The 13,749-nt window shown below is 44.5% G+C and overlaps 1 pseudogene; it reads left to right on the forward strand.

Annotated features, from left to right (window-relative positions):
- LOC121623716 overlaps nucleotides 1–11,589 on the forward strand; it is a 53,327-nt pseudogene extending 41,738 nt beyond the window's left edge.
- The last annotated feature ends 2,160 nt before the right edge of the window (nucleotides 11,590–13,749 follow it).

The following is a 13,749-nucleotide window of genomic DNA, read 5'->3' on the forward strand; positions in this document are numbered from 1 at the left end:
ATCAGCTTCTGCTGACTTTGCTGCTACTAATCACATCAAACCTTTTTGTCAAACGCCGTCTTCCTTCTTTGACTTTCCTTGTTTGCATTAAGAAGTTTTTTGTCCAATATTAAAGTTTAACAAGTGAAATGAAATGATTATCATATCCGTAGCCTAAAGATGCTTCCTGTCTCTCCCTGCAGGTCAGTCACTCGGCCTGTGTGATGACCACGGCGGTCATCTGTAAGCTGCTGCGTTCTAAGGAGGCCACGGCCACCGTGGACATCAGGAACTGGCCGCCTGTCCTCGACACCGGTACGGCTCACAGAAACCTCCTCTACCCTCACAAACCTGCACAGCAAACCAGAGACTTTTTCTCTGTCGACCCACACACGGGTCAGCAGAGGCTGGCTTGCACTCAGATTTACTTCCTGTATTGTTGGTCATGTGATGTGTAACCCTCCAGAAGAAACGAGGGGATAAAAATGTGACCGTTTAGTCAAAAATTACATTGAACAATGTTTGAAAATATACGTTTTAGACTCATTTTAATGGGGCTACTGTTTGTGTCCATGCACGAGATGTTCAGAAATCTAAAACATCTATGACGAACAGGACATTTTGCTGCTGTAGCTGCACTGTGGCTTCAGCGTGAGCTCTGCGTCTCTGAAATGAATGTAACTCAGACTGTCGTCTTAAAACAAAATGTGTGTGTGTGTGTGCTGCAGATGACCTGCCAAAGAAGAAGCCTCCAGCTCTCTATAAGCCCACCAACCCTGACGGCCTGGCCTATCTGGACTTCAGCGTGTCCACGACCGGCATGCTGGCCGGAGTTCAGGTCAGCTCAGCGTTAATCCTCGACGCCCGAACAAACCGCTCACAGCCTCGCGTCGCGTCGCCCGGACAGACTTCCTCCTCGTTCCATTTATTCATTACGGCACCAGTCGACACACAGTGTACAGTTCATACAGCGGGAGAGAGCAGAGTAAAAGCTCGCTGTGGAGACCTCAGAGCGTTTTTCATATCAGTGTGTGAAGTAAACACCAGCCAGCAGATGCATGTATTTACATACAGAGCATAAAGTGTTTGGGGAGAGAAGACAAAGTCTAATAAAGGATGAGAGTGAAAAACTGCATCTACCACATCCACCTGTTTCAAGAGAGGAATTCCCTGAGATTAACTTCCCGTCTTTCCACTCTGTTCCTCGTTTGTCTGTGTGTGTGTGTGTTTGTGTGTGTTGTTGTGTCTCTCTGTCCTTCCCTCGCTCTCTCCAGATGTCCCATAATGCAGTTGGGGCCTTCTGCCGGTCGGTGAAGCTGCAGTGTGAGTTGTACCCGTCCAGAGAGGTGGCCATCTGTCTGGACCCGTACTGCGGCCTCGGCTTTGTCCTCTGGTGTCTCTGCAGGTTGGCGTCTCATCGTCTTACACACCACTCAAATGTAGTTTACTTGTTGTGCCTTTTTAAAGTGGAAATTGTAATCAGTATTTTTATAATAGCCAAGTCTCCAATTAAAGGTGTTAATGAGAATTATCATCTCAATCTGCAGCTTTACGGAGCTTCATGGTGACTTTCAGCTCGTTGTTTATCAGAGAAAAGCTGTAAAAAGCCTTTGAGCACCACCTGCTCAGCAGCAAACAGCAGACACACACAGTGAGAGACGAGCTGGTGAACTCAGTGCAGCATTTTGCAGCTTTTCTGTTTTAACATGCACCGAGCCAGCTTCATAAAGAAAAGATTTTCCCAGATTGACCGTCACAGAGCCCCGACCTCAACCCTGGTGTCTATTTACTTTTGGCCATCTGGTGCACGCTCTTTAAAATCGCCACAAGGATGCAAATGTCAGTCGTTTGTTATTGTGGAATATCCGGAACGTGTTCCCCCCCAAATCATCCGTCCTTTAATGAGAAGAACCACTGTCGTGTTTATATGATGTTTATCTGTGAAAATCTTTTCACTCCTGTTCCAGATCGCAGGTCTGCTGAGCTTTAAATCCTCAGCTCATAAATTCTGAACTTGGCGAGAGCAGATTTCTGCTGCTGAATGTCTTATAAATAAAACAGACTGCAAATCACCTTCAGTATGAGAATATCTGGTCTCCTCAGTGACTTTAAAGCAACGATAACTCACATTTACACCTGATCGTTAGAATGAACGGCGGCATCGCGATCCGACGGGCCGGCCGTTAATTAGACAAACAGTTATTGTGTGTGAGCGTTAAAACAGCCAGCGTGTGTTGTGTTGTCTGCAGTGTGTATTCAGGCCACCAGTCCATCCTGATCCCCCCGGTGGAGCTGGAGTCCAACCCGGCGCTGTGGCTGCTGGCCGTCAGCCAGCTGAGGGTGCGAGACACCTTCTGCTCCTACAGCGTCATGGAGCTCTGCACCAAAGGACTCGGCCTGCAGACCGAGGCGCTCAAGGTCAGCGAGACACAGATGCCACCGACATGTCCGATCTCATGTTTCACATTTCAACCACAGGAAGTTTTATAGGAAGCCAGGAACATTTCTAGGAACGCAGATATTTATTTCCCTCTTTTGACTGGAGGAACCCAGCTCGGGTTTTGGATCCTGAGCTCCCTGCTGCTGACGTGGTCTCACACCAGGCCATCAGTCTGGTCTGCCTGAGTCTTGTAGTTCTTTGTGAAACGTTTCGAACAAAGAAACTTTTTCCAGGCCTAAATTTTAAACAGTCTCTTTTCGGGGGGAGCTACTTTCCAGTGGAGGAACCATCAGGACTCAGTGACACTGAGTCCTGATGGTACGAGTGCCACTCCAGTGCCAGTGTTAGGATAAGGAGCTCTTTTGAAGTGCATTGATGGGATGTTGTCGGCTCCATCAGTCCAAAAAAAGACAGACAGAGACTTTTGAACCGAGAGGAGCGAACAAGAGACCGAACAGGAGCAACAAAACCTACTTTGCTGAAGCAGAAATAAAAATAACCAGAAACCACTCAGCAGATTCTTCTTCTGCTTTGCATCTGTTTATTACTCTACATGTTTTCATGCCATCAGTCTAATTTAATGCAGAAAAGTTCAGAACCTGAGTTGAGTTCCTGTGGCCTCGTAGTTCCTGAAGTCCTGAACCTTGTTCCTCTTAGTACCTCAGCCACGGCCTGAGTCTGTCTGACTGCGGCCATCCTCCATCCTCCGTCCTCTGGCTCAGCGGTAATAAACTCACATCTGTCTCTGTCTGCTCAGCCCGAGGCCACGTCTGAGCGCCAAAGTCACCGACGCCTCTGATTGGTCACTCATTGAGGCTGCAGAGTTAATTTTAGTGATTATCTGTCTTTAAGTCTCCATGGAGACTGAAGGCTGAACATGGAGTGAAAAGTACAAATGCTTCTTTAGTTACTGGCTTTGTTTTTTTCACAGTACACACCTTTGTGTTTCTCTTTCTTAACTTAACCCTAAAATCATGTCCAAACTGCCTTTTGAGCGGCTACAAAGAATCAGACATTTTAACCGAGCAGATTAGAGTTGTGAAGATTTTCTTTTCCCCCTCTGGTCCAGGCTCGGGGTCTGGATTTGTCCCGGGTCCGGGCCTGCGTTGTGGTGGCGGAGGAGAGGCCCAGGATGTCGCTCACGCACTCCTTCTCGAAGCTCTTCAAAGACCTCGGCCTTCACCCGCGATCTGTCAGCACGGCCTTCGGCTGCAGGGTCAACCTGGCCATCTGCCTGCAGGTAAAAACAGACGGAGCTGCTGCTGCAGCTGCTGCACGCCGACCTGCGAACGCTGCAGAAACCTGACGCACTTTAAACGGACCGCTGCAACGAAACGCTTCAAAATCAGAAAACACTTCAGTGCTAAAATGAACTGGTAGATTTTATATCTCTGATGAAACTGGTGTGCTGTCACTCTGTGATGATCGCATGCTCACTGTGTCTGTGTTGTGATCGGCTGCAGGGCACTTCAGGACCAGACCCCACGACCGTGTACGTGGACATGAGGGCGCTGCGGCACGACAGGTAACGCAGTCTGTCCCGTCGGCTTTCGCCGTGTCATTTTCCAAACCGTGACGCCTCCACCTGTGTGTGTTTCAGGGTTCGGTTGGTGGAGAGGGGTTCTCCTCACAGTCTGCCGCTAATGGAGTCCGGCAAGGTGAGTGATTCAGGAGTTCCCACAATGTCAGAAAGCCCAAAACTGACACAGTTAAACATCTTTTTAATCAGATTTCATCTGAGATCAGCGCAAGATATCATGTGTACGACCTGAGGAGGATCAGACCAAAATTCAACTTTGATTTTGGTGAAATGTAACTTTTGCTGAAATTCATGCTCACAGTGAAGAAACTAAAACTAAAATGGCAGCAGATTGAATGACAGAAGATTGGACTATTTCTGCGTCCTCCCACGTTCAGTGAGTCAAACCAGACAGCAGGTCTGAGTCCACGACGAGCCCCGAAACATCCACCCTCCCTGTCTGCCTGCAGATATGTGGGTGAAGAAAGGATCGCGTCACTTTCATCAGATGGTTGCCCTCTTTCACTGGTAAAAACACACAGTGTCCACACACAGTGTCGCAGTGTCCCGCCACACCGTAAAGCCCACTTCAACATCACTGCAGCGAGATCAGCTAAAACAAACCGCTCAGCTGCTGTTGAGTTGCTCTTTAAGTTTGTCATTGTGTCGGACTAACAGCATTATTTTCACATGACGAGGCTGAAGCTAATTGAAGAAGTGACTCATTAGGTAAAAGGAAACTTTATAAATCAAATGGTAATTAGAATAATTTTCTCCTAAGCTTGCATACGAACTGTCTTCTAGTTGCAGCCAGTGGAGTCGCCCCCTGCTGGCCATTAGAAAGGATGCAGGTTCAAGGTGGTTCCACATTGGCCTCGCTTTCAGGCCTGGAAGCTCCGTCCACTTATTCTTCTGTCTGTGGCTCCCTTTGGGTTCTCAGACCTCCTCACACACTCCAGAGACATGCAAGTTAATCGATTGTTTACACCTGACATCAGCATCCAATCACAAGTGAACAGCTCTGAGGACAACACCCATTGACCTGATCATTCAAACCACTTGCTGAGGTGGTCTGGGACACATGTGACCGCATATTTTTGGCGGTATAAATGCTAATGTGTCCTGATGCTAGCTGTTAGCATGTGTGTGAACAGCGACGTGTCTCTGCTGTGCACTCGTGATCAGATCACTCATGTTAATGGCAGGTGTGAACTGGCGAGCTGTCCATGACCCCGCCTCTCACTGTACGTCAGCTGGGATCAGGTCCAGCCCCCCCCCCCCCCCAACCCTCCAGAGGATAGGCAGATAAAGGATGGACCACTCATTACATCCTGACAGATGGCGAAGGAAGAAAATATCATAACCTGCAGAATGCGACTCGCCCACATTCAGTAGAAGCAGTCTGTTTATTTATAGAGCTCTTTTTCAAACTGCGGCAGCGTCCAGGTTAACGTGCGGTCGCAGCTCGTACTGTTTGTTTCTGTTCGTTTCTGTCGTCACACAAGACAAGAAGTGTCTTAAATGCCTTTTTAAAAAATCATCTTTCTGCAGCGAAGTTCCGCTTCACTAAACACCGCGTCCTCCTGCGGCTCTTCAGATCTGCTGCTTTAATCCAGGAGCAAATTACATCGCACTCATCTGATCGCTGAGCAGCACTTGTTTCAGTTTCATCACAGATCTCTTAGCAACTAAGTGAACTCCCATCAGCGAGGTCTTGAGGAGACCTGACAGCACTGCACAAAGTCTGAACACACGAGAGGCAACCTGAGAGAAAGCAGGAGGCAGTTTGTGTTCATAGATTTTAGAACAACATTTTCTGACGTGAAACAGAAAACTACATCTCAGTAATGAAAACGGGACATGATGCTACATGATGCTACATGATGCTACATACATGAAAGCTGCCAGAAAAGCATTAAAGTCCCCTGAAAAGCTTCAGCTTTACCTTCAGCGCCACCATGAGGCCGACAGTCAGCTGTTGGATCGACTGACATGAGATCTGTTGGATTGCTTTGACACCTGCAAACAATCCCATCAGCCTCGGCTCTGCTCCGCATTTAGAGCTAACTAGCAAAAGTTAGCATGCTAACTTAAAATGTTAAATTAAGATGGTGAAAATTGTACCTGCTCAGCACCAGCATGTTAGCATTGCCATTGTGAGCGTTTTAGCATTTAGCTCACACAGTGGTGGAAAGTAACTAAGTACATTTACTCAAGTATTCAAGTGTAGCTAAGTACAGCTTTAAGGTACTTGAGTATTTTCATTTTCAGGTACTTTATACTTCTGCTGCACTGCAGTTCACAGGCAAATTTTGTACTTTATATTTCACTGTATTTAGTTACTATTTACTTTGCAGCCTCACATTAGCACAAACAATAAACAACAAATTAAATGTGATGTCATGTTTTAGATTAATATAAGAATATAATTCAGCAGCTAGCAGTACATGCAGTACCTTCACCTACACCAGCTGCAACATTAAAGTGATGAGCACTAAGTGTTGTACACTGTAACAAAGTATTTGTACACTGTTGTATTTGTGGTACTTTTACTTAAGTAGAAGATCTGAGTACTTGTTCCAGTGAGCTCACATCACGTCTGTGTATTAGTTCGGCCTCACAGCTGCCGGTCCGGCCGTGTTGTTTAGATCCAGAAGTGCAGCTTCACTGACGCAGTCTGAATTCTACTAATTTGACCTTTTAGTGGCGTCAGTTTCCTCCTCAGGCCGAGCGACTGGACGTCAGTTAACAAAGCTTAGACGTGATGCTGAAGAGATGGCAGAGCCTCGTGTTCAACAGATGAAGTTTCCTGTTTGATGGAGGACGCGGGGCTGTACCGGTTTAAAACCAGTCCTGATCTGTGAGGGACGTGATTCTTTGTCGCTGCCTGAAGCAACATGAAAGCGACTGATGGATCTTTTCCTGGAGCTCGATGAGACGTCCGTGTCTCTTCTTCCCCCACACCGACACACAAAGAGAGGACGTCATGTTTCAGGCTGGTCATCGATCAGCTCGCTGTTTACTTTGACTCACTGTATGTGGGAGGAGGGAGGAAAAGAACGTCGTGTTTACCAGCCACTCCATCTTTTCTTGTAAAGCTTCTTGAACACGGTGTTTCACTGTGGTTCTGCTGGTTGTGTATGTGGAGACATCTCAGTGGATTCAATCTAATAACCTGCGGCCGTGTTGTGTTCGCTGTCTCCCGTCTTCTTTAATGAAGGAATCAACGCTGGGGAGGTGAATTTAAAGTGTAACTGTGTGTTAAATGTAAACAGCTGGTCTCCTCTTTTCGTTGTGTTCATGCTGGAATCAAAGACGTGACTCAGAGAGAAGCGGTAACCATGGCAACTTTTTATTTTTCAGATCCTCCCTGGAGTTCGTATCATCATCGCCAACCCAGAGACCAAAGGCCCGCTGGGAGACTCGCACCTCGGAGAGGTCACAGATATGAACTGCTTTTCTTCTTCTTTGGTTTTTCCTGCCTGCTTTTCTTCTCCGTCCTCTTCTTCTGTCCTTCCGTCTTTGTTTTGTCTTTTTCTTTTATTCCTGTCTGCCTCTTCATGTCTTTCTTTTCCTTCTTTCCTTTCTTATCTTTTCTGTCTTTATTCATTTCTTTTTGTTCTTTCTTTTCTTGTTTTCCTTTTCTTAACCCTTTATTTTTTCTTCTCATATCTTTCCTGTTGCCTTTTGGCTCTTCGTTCCCTCCTTCCTTCCATTACTTTCCATTATTCGTATTTAGTTGACACTTTCATCCAAAGCGACTCACAGCGAGCACATTCAGCTCCCGGCTGTCCATCAGACCCGCTCACCTGCTTCAGGTGATGCTTTTAGAACCAATCAGAGATGGAGGAAGAGTTCAGGCAAACATCTCTCTCCTCTCGTGAGAGTTTAAAGTTTAATTGAGCTGCACCCTGAACCTTTATTTCTCTCCCAATTTGTAGTTTTATTATTTATTTGCAGTCACCTGCTTTATCGAGGTTTTAAACAGAATAAAAACAGTTTGTCATTGATTGAATGAAAGATTTTCATATTTATGATCTGAGAGCGTCTTAGATCCTGTTTAGATTCTGGTCTTCTGGTCTTCGTTTAGATGTAAGCTGGACCGTCATTGAGCTCCAGATGTTTTTAGGATTCCTGCAGCATCGTGAACACACAGTGTCAAATCTAACAGTTCCAGGATGTTGTCTGTGCCAGCGGGACGTTATCTGGACTGTCCTCTGTTCCTCCTGCAGATCTGGGTCCACAGCGCTCATAACGGCAGCGGTTACTACAGCGGTTACGGCGAGGAGGTCCTCCAGTCCGACCACTTCAACTCCAGACTCAGTTTTGGAGACACTCAGACGGTCTGGGCCAGGACCGGCTACCTGGGCTTCCTCCGCCGCACCGAGCTCACCGACGCCAACGGAGGTTAGTTTCCTGTCTGACCACATCTCCTCAGCTCGCTGCCTCCGCCTGCTACACCGGCACCAACATGGCCGCTCTGTTCGTCTCTGTCTGATTTCCAACAGAGAGACACGATGCTCTGTTCGTGGTGGGAGCTCTGGAGGAGGCCATGGAGCTGAGAGGGATGAGGTACCACCCCATCGACATCGAGACCTCCGTCATCCGCGCCCACAAGAGCATCATGGAGTGGTAGGTCTCGTTAAAGGAGAGTAAAACACAAAACACGCTCAAAGACTAATAAACACTATATAGAGACATATTGACACAACTATAGTCAATTTCCTGAAACTTTATTTGAGAAAGTATTTTTTAAAAAAAGAGGTGTTTTACTCCATCATTATAGATCTCCTGAAAGATTTTATCTAACAACATTTCTGCTATTGATGGAATTCTCTATTGTACATACTGTATACTGTATATATAATGATAACTTATTTAATTACTCTTTAAACAATACAACCTTTAAACTACAAGTAGCAACATCACAATATAAAAACACAGACAAACAGAAATCCTGCATTCAGCATCTTACATAAGTGTTAATGCAGGTCAGTGGACCCTGTTGCTGTTATATATATTGTGTATGATTTTATTATTGCTGGTGCATTCACGTGTAATCAGTATTTATATGTTGGTCGTATGCTGTCAGGTTGTTTCTCTTTAACAATGCATCATGTTTATATGCTGATGAAAAATCTCAGTCTGCAGCTGTCAGGTAAATGCAGTGGAGCAGAAAGCGCAGTAACTGAGTACATGGAGTTCTTGAATATTTATTAACCTCAAGGTGATCATATATCAGCTGTATCATGCTGCCCCCTGGTGGCTAAAAACATCACTGTGTGTCCTCCTCAGTGCGGTCTTCCCCTGGACCAACCTGCTGGTGGTGGTGGTGGAGCTGGAGGGCTCCGAGCAGGAAGCCCTGGACCTGGTTCCCATGGTGACCAAGGCGGTGCTGGAGGAGCACTACCTGATTGTGGGCGTCGTCGTGGTGACGGACATCGGCGTCATCCCCATCAACTCCCGTGGCGAGAAACAGCGCATGCACCTCCGCGACGGCTTCTTACAAGACCAGCTAGACCCCATCTATGTGGCCTACAACATGTAGCCTGAGTGTGTGTGTGTGTGTGTGTGTGTGTGTGTGTGCGTGTGCGTGTGAGAGAGAGAGAGAGAGAGAGAGAGGGAGCTAGCATGCGTTTGTATGCCGTGCATATCGCCGTTGTTGTTCATTTATTTCCCAAAATCAAGATGTACTGTATTTTTGAACCTGCATATGGTGTGGTCTTAAATCGTCCGTTTTCTTTCAAGTCGTGTTGTGCCGGTTGGTTGATTGGCTGATTGATTGCTTAGTGGTGGTATGATCATTTTTACACCCCCGTTCAATCTCGTGACCGTTACCAGGAGCTCGTCACTGTAGAAAGCCTTAGGGGAACACTGTGTACGGGGCGCCGCGTGTCGCTTTTCAGAGCTTTCAGGAGGTAAAAGTAGAGAGAGAAATACTAGAGACTGTATCTGTCATCTCGTTTTACTGGTCGAATCAAAAAATCCCAGATTTGTGGTATTATTTCAATTAGAAAAGGGGCAGCCAGATTATTGTAAAAATATAAATATTGTACATAGACATAATAATCTATATGGAGAGGTACCTAAAACACAATGAGGTATAGTAGCCCCTATATGCAGCTCTCTCCACCTGCACCCTGTGTGTGTGTGTGTGTGTGTGTGCGCGTGCAGAGTGTGTGTCTCTGTCTGTGAGTGTGTTCATATCTCTGTGTTAATGTGTGGCAGGGACATTTTACATAGTTTTAATGTGATTCACGCAACAGATTTTATCCTTAGACGAACAGATAAGAAACATTTTTTTATGAGACAGTAAAATTTTAAACTGAAAACATCCAAAAAAAAAAAACAAAAAAAACAACAACAACTCGATGTGTTTTCAGCGTCCGAAGCGTCTCAGAAAGAAATCTGTTGGTTTAAGGTTTGGGCGGTTGAAGGACAGAAACAGCTTTTCTCTCCTGTGGCCTGTCGGGACTATTTTAAGGCAAAAAACCACCACAATTTTAAGTACGATGTAAGTGCAATGTCTTTAAATAAAGTTAATTTAAAGAAGAAGTGCAGCAAAACTATAACAATAATCATCATTTTTCATGGCACCGGTCAACCTTCAGTAAACCTGTGAAATTCAGCCCATCCAAAGCATCTCGTCAAGCAAAGTGCACTGTGTGAATATAAAAGAAATATTTAAAGGGAGTTTATGGGGAAATCAAAGGGAGCTGAACGTTCAGCAGCCTTTATTTATTCATTTCAATCAGAGGGTGAAAGCGAGGCCAGATGTGACACAGTTCCAATCCAGATGCACGTAAACGCTGATGAACTGCAGCGACATCTAGAGGCCGGTGAGAGAAAAGAACTGAGGATGAAGTTTATAGGAAAAAGCTCATATACTGTAGCAATAACGCGCGGCAGGACTTTCTTCACTGCAGCGATTCGAGTGTTTCACATGAGACTTTATACGTCATCTGAATCTGAAATCCCACATTTGTTCCATGTTTGCTTTTGGCCCAGAGAAGATGCAGCAGTGTGATGCAGGAAAATTCACTGCAAAGGTCAGAAATAATCCGGAAATGTCTTTTTATCAGCTCACAGTCAGAAGGAAAAATCTCTCCTTCTCATCTTTTTCACACCAAACCAACAAAAACAGGCTTTTTTCTGTTTGACAGGAATCCTCAGTGAAGAATCTCCTCTGGGCTTCGGTACAACAGTTACCAGCTGATGTGCACTGCCTCAAACCAGTCCTCACGTGTAGTGAAGATACGTACGATTACAGATAAATATTCAACTAAAATACAACAAAAATATCCGTTTATCCCCAGACTCTTGGCTCGCCGTGAATTATGGGAATTATCAGCACTGTTGGAACCTGTGACGCTGCAGGTTATATAGAGACTTTTATTCAGAGTGTCGACGTTATTTAGAGGAATTCAGCATCATTCGTTTACATCCCTGTGGATAAAGTATCTGATGACATCACCTCATCGCTCTTCTTCTCTGTTTGTTTGTCTCATCGTCTTTGAGCATCTTTTTATCAGAAGAAAAGAAAAACTTTATGCATATCAGAAGTTGCTTAGCGCTTGTTTGGCTAACATAGCGGTTTGGGTTTGTCGGTAGCACCGTAGCGGTCATGTTTAAGTCCCTGTGTGTGTGTGTGTGTGTGTGTGTGTGTGTGTGTGTGTGTGTGTGTGAGTGTGAGTGTGAGTGTGAGAGAGTGTGAGGTGGAGGATGTTCGATAAGAAGGAAATCCCATCAGAGACCCGCAGAACTCGTCTGTGTGTTCAGGGCTGGATGGGAGAGAGACTGCATGGTGTGTGTGTGTGTGTGTGTTACATGTGTGTATGTGTGTGTGTATATTGTATGTAAATAGTGTTGATTTTGTACGGTACAAGTGTGTGTGACTTGTTTTGTACACATGATAAAAAGATTAAATGACACTTTTATAAGAGCCTGCTATTGGCTCACCGTCACACTATACAGTGCAATAAAGTGCTTTGATTGGCTAAAACTCAGACTAGTTTATTATTATTATTATTTTTATATGTGAGAAGTTTGTCTTGATGCTTCTGGAAACTTATGGTGACACATTTTTACCAGGATGTTCTACACAAACACTGATGATACAGAACACAAAGAAAACTGCTGCTGTGATTTAAAATCTTTAATTGACTTTAATTTATCAGAACGTCTTCTCTATAAATCCTGTATTATGACCAAAAACTACATTTCGACATTATTAGACATAACTAGGGTTCAGCTCTGTGGCACTTTGAGCTAAATGCTTACAGGGACAATGCTAACGAGCTGATGTTTGTTAGCATGCTAGCGAGTAAAAAAACTATAAATGACATCACATTTGAAGTCACAGCTTCTATTAAAATACACGATTCGGCCTTCATTTGCAGGAAACCTTCTACCTCAGCGTTACTGTTCACTTTATATTAAATCTAATTAAATTCAATCTTCAAAGTCAAAGTGAGCTGCTCTCTAAACTTTAACTACTTTAACTGAACTCTTAAACATTACTGCTGGTAAATTCAGTGTAATCTGTGATCTGATGTGCTCACATGTGATCCATTGTGGTCACATGTCGTCTAGTGTTCATCACGTGACACGTGGAAACATGCTGAAACATCACAGAAACACCCTCTGACCTTCATCCCTGGACGAAGCTCTGCTCCTCAGCCTCTTCCTCTTTCTGTCCAACACAAACAGGTGAGACCTTCATCTGATCAGCTGACAGCGTCTCACACACACACACACACAGAGCCACATCAGTGAGTGTGTTTCTGCAACACAAACTCCTACAGAACAGTTCTGTCATTCAGTGATACCAAATCCTTAAAAACCACAATCCTCTCAGCTCAGGATACCAAAGCAGTGAGCTTTGCATCATCATCATCATCATCATCATCATCATCATCATTGTTATTATCATCATTGTTATTGTTGTTTTTCTTAGTTAGATAACAAACTTGTGATCTTGAGTTTTTTTTAATTGCCGTTATCAGTTTCTAAAAATCATTTATTCAAGCATTAAAGCATGAAAACACAGAATATGATGATACTTATTTCAGATGAAATCAGCTGACGAACTTATTTGTCAAAGATTTTTAAAGTATGTTTCTAATATCTTCAGTTTCATGACAGTTAAGCAAACTTGGTCAGCTGATGAGAACGAAAAGCTCAGGAAGAGTCACTAAATGGACCTCCAGGTGACTGGCCAGATTTATTTATGCAGCACTTTTCAAGAATTTGGCGAGTAAATAAAACAGACAAGATGATTCATACAAATGTTGGCAGCTCCTACATGAAGTCCCTTCTCTTCCTCTCTGATGAAGAGACTTTCTCTCTGTTTCATCTGTTTCTGATCTCCTGATCAGACGGAAACTCTGCAGTAAAACTGATTTACGCACCTGAAGTCATAAACGACTGAATGATCTGTGGGGTCAGACGCTGGTTTCAGGTGATGGATGGAGTTTCCTCTCTTTTCTGAGCTCCGTCCTTTCATCTGCCTCGAATCACTTTCAGTAAACTCAGTAAACGGTTTCTGGTTTATTTCAGTCTGAGGTTACACAAGCAGGCAAAACAAAAGAGTTGAGTTAAAAACAGCAGCTGGTTTCAGTGGTGGAGGAAGGACTCAGCTCTTTTACTGAAGGAATACTTGAAGTACGTTTTCCATGCAGGACTTTTACTTGTAACAGAGTATTTGTACAGTGTGGTATTAGTACTTTTACAGTAGTAAAGAATCTGAACACCTCCTCCACCACTGTGCATATCTGACTGAGTAAAGTCATTTCTTTCATTCTCACGTGTT

The sequence above is a fragment of the Chelmon rostratus genome, chromosome 20 (genome assembly GCF_017976325.1).
Source record: "Chelmon rostratus isolate fCheRos1 chromosome 20, fCheRos1.pri, whole genome shotgun sequence".
Classification (NCBI taxonomy): Eukaryota; Metazoa; Chordata; class Actinopteri; order Chaetodontiformes; family Chaetodontidae; genus Chelmon; species Chelmon rostratus.